Raw genomic sequence first — 3,796 nt, 5'->3', positions numbered from 1 at the left:
GCACCACGGGACCCCTTTCGCCTGCAGGTCCCGAGCCGCCTTTATTTGCTGTTACGAGCATCGTGTGCCCCATACCTGCGTGACGAGCACCGCAGGGCGGCAGAGCCATCGCACTTGGCCGGGTGGCAGAGGAGGACCAGACTATTCACAGATAGCGGCCCAACGACTCCCAGAGCCGGTCGTGCGGCGCGCGAGGTCTGCTCTCTTCACAAGAGGCTTTATTAGGGAGTGCTAAGGCAAGGTTCTGTGCCCTCCACCCTCATCGCAACACCCATGGGAGCCTCCGGTCGTCAATAGACCGCCGCACCGGCCTCTGACTGACTCTCAGAATGGACGGAAAGAGCCGGGTAAGCCTTTCAAAAGATTCGACCACGTGCCGAAAACTTTAGACTTCCGTGAGCTCTCCGGCTTGCACCGAGACCCGAAGTCGACGTGCTAAGCACCACGGGACCCCTTTCGCCTGCAGGTCCCGAGCCGCCTTTATTTGCTGTTACGAGCATCGTGTGCCCCATACCTGCGTGACGAGCACCGCAGGGCGGCAGAGCCATCGCACTTGGCCGGGTGGCAGAGGAGGACCAGACTATTCACAGATAGCGGCCCAACGACTCCCAGAGCCGGTCGTGCGGCGCGCGAGGTCTGCTCTCTTCACAAGAGGCTTTATTAGGGAGTGCTAAGGCAAGGTTCTGTGCCCTCCACCCTCATCGCAACACCCATGGGAGCCTCCGGTCGTCAATAGACCGCCGCACCGGCCTCTGACTGACTCTCAGAATGGACGGAAAGAGCCGGGTAAGCCTTTCAAAAGATTCGACCACGTGCCGAAAACTTTAGACTTCCGTGAGCTCTCCGGCTTGCACCGAGACCCGAAGTCGACGTGCTAAGCACCACGGGACCCCTTTCGCCTGCAGGTCCCGAGCCGCCTTTATTTGCTGTTACGAGCATCGTGTGCCCCATACCTGCGTGACGAGCACCGCAGGGCGGCAGAGCCATCGCACTTGGCCGGGTGGCAGAGGAGGACCAGACTATTCACAGATAGCGGCCCAACGACTCCCAGAGCCGGTCGTGCGGCGCGCGAGGTCTGCTCTCTTCACAAGAGGCTTTAGGGAGTGCTCAGGCAAGGGTCAGCCCGCAGCCTTCCTGGCAACACCCAGGGGAACCAGGCCACTCGCGTCTCTCGCCTTCATTTTCGACACGAGCGCCTGCGGAGGGCCACCACCCCCTCCGATTGTCAAGAGACCTCCGCACCGGCCTCTGACTTACTCTCAGAATGGACGGAAAGAGCCGGGTAAGCCTTTGAAAAGATTCGACCACGTGCCGAAAACTTTAGACTTCCGTGAGCTCTCCGGCTTGCACCGAGACCCGAAGTCGACGTGCTTAGCACCACGGGACCCCTTTCGCCTGCAGGTCCCGAGCCGCCTTTTATTTTTGTTACGAGTATCGTGTTCCCCAAACCTGGGTGACGAGCACCGCAGGGCGGCAGAGCCATCGCGCTTGTCCGGGTGGCAGAGGAGGACCAGACTATTCACAAATAGCGGCCCAACGACTCCCAGAGCCGGTCGTGCGGCAGGCGAGGTCTGCTCTCATCACAAGAGGCTTTAGGGAGTGCTCAGGCAACGGTCAGCCCGCAGCCTTCTTGGCAACACCCAAGGGAACCAGGCCACTCGCGTCTCTCGCCTTCATTTTGGACACGAGCGCCTGTGGAGGGACGGCCGGAGTCAACGTGGGGTTTGCCCGCCCTCCAATAGTGTCAAAAGACCGCCGCACAAGTCTCTGACTGACTCTTAGAACAGACAGAAAGAGTTTGTCAAATCTGTCAAAAAATTGACAAAGTGTCAAAAATTCGACTTCCAAGAGCTCTCCGGCATGCACTCATACCTGTCATTAAAGTGCTATGCCCGTGGAACCGTTTTTCGGATGCCTTTCAGAACGGTCCCGCGCCGCCATTTTGTTCTAAAAATCGTGTTCCCATATATCTCCGGGTACCCCGCCAACCTCACTGCGGAAAAACTACAAGTGGCACTGAATGGGTCTGAATTCCAAATTTGACTGCATCGGTCTGGAACTCGGTCCGGTCAAAACCGTTTGGATTTTTCTCGGTCCGGACTTCCGCGACAGACAAAGTTAAAGTTTTCGGGCTGCAGGCACAAAACGACAGCTGGCCATTTGCCGGGCTCAATTCACCCAATTCCTCCGGCACTTCGGAGCACATGTTCGGTGTAAGTTTGCGAATCTTTCCCGATGCTGCAGCATTTTCCTCCGCTGACACTTAGAATATTTTTCACACTTTGCTGAAAATTTTTCTAAGTGTTTTTTTCCAAGTTTTCCTGGTTACTGATTTCTTCTTTTTAAACATTTTTCTAAGTTTTTCTGGTTACTGATTTCTTCTTTTTAAACATTTTTCGCAGTTTGTCTGGTTACTGATTTCTTCTTTTTAAACATTTTTCGCCGTTTTTCTGGTTACTGATTTCTTCTTTTTAAACATTTTTCGCCGTTTTTCTGGTTACTCATTTCTTCTTTTTAAACATTTTTCTAAGTTTTTCTGGTTACTGATTTCTTCTTTTTAAACATTTTTCTAAGTTTTTCTGGTTACTCATTTCTTCTTTTTAAACATTTTTCTAAGTTTTTCTGGTTACTCACTTCTTCTTTTTAAACATTTTTCTAAGTTTTTCTGGTTACTGATTTCTTCTTTTTAAACATTTTTCGCCGTTTTTCTGGTTACTGATTTCTTCTTTTTAAACATTTTTCGCCGTTTTTCTGGTTACTGATTTCTTCTTTTTAAACATTTTTCTAAGTTTTTCTGGTTACTCATTTCTTCTTTTTAAACATTTTTCTAAGTTTTTCTGGTTACTGATTTCTTCTTTTTAAACATTTTTCTAAGTTTTTCTGGTTACTCATTTCTTCTTTTTAAACATTTTTCTAAGTTTTCCTGGTTACTCACTTCTTCTTTTTAAACATTTTTCTAAGTTTTTCTGGTTACTGATTTCTTCTTTTTAAACATTTTTCTAAGTTTTTCTGGTTACTCATTTCTTCTTTTTAAACATTTTTCTAAGTTTTTCTGGTTACTGACTTCTTCTTTTTAAACATTTTTCGCAGTTTGTCTGGTTACTGATTTCTTCTTTTTAAACATTTTTCGCCGTTTTTCTGGTTACTGATTTCTTCTTTTTAAACATTTTTCTAAGTTTTTCTGGTTACTCACTTCTTCTTTTTAAACATTTTTCTAAGTTTTCCTGGTTACTGATTTCTTCTTTTTAAACATTTTTCTAAGTTTTTCTGGTTACTGATTTCTTCTTTTTAAACATTTTTCTAAGTTTTTCTGGTTACTGATTTCTTCTTTTTAAACATTTTTCGCAGTTTGTCTGGTTAATGATTTCTTCTTTTTAAACATTTTTCTAAGTTTGTCTGGTTACTGATTTCTTCTTTTTAAACATTTTTCTAAGTTTTTCTGGTTACTCACTTCTTCTTTTTAAACATTTTTCTAAGTTTTCCTGGTTACTCATTTCTTCTTTTTAAACATTTTTCGCAGTTTTTCTGGTTACTGATTTCTTCTTTTTAAACATTTTTCTAAGTTTTCCTGGTTACTGATTTCTTCTTTTTAAACATTTTTCTAAGTTTTTCTGGTTACTGATTTCTTCTTTTTAAACATTTTTCTAAGTTTTTCTGGTTACTGATTTCTTCTTTTTAAACATTTTTCTAAGTTTTTCTGGTTACTCACTTCTTCTTTTTAAACATTTTTCTAAGTTTTTCTGGTTACTCACTTCTTCTTTTGAAACATTTTTCTAAGTTTTTCTGGTTACTGATT

The sequence above is a fragment of the Chiloscyllium punctatum genome, unplaced genomic scaffold, assembly GCF_047496795.1.
Source record: "Chiloscyllium punctatum isolate Juve2018m unplaced genomic scaffold, sChiPun1.3 scaffold_1835, whole genome shotgun sequence".
NCBI classification, from domain to species: Eukaryota; Metazoa; Chordata; class Chondrichthyes; order Orectolobiformes; family Hemiscylliidae; genus Chiloscyllium; species Chiloscyllium punctatum.
The sequence above is the reverse complement of the archived record's forward strand: the minus strand, read 5'-3'. Positions refer to the sequence as shown.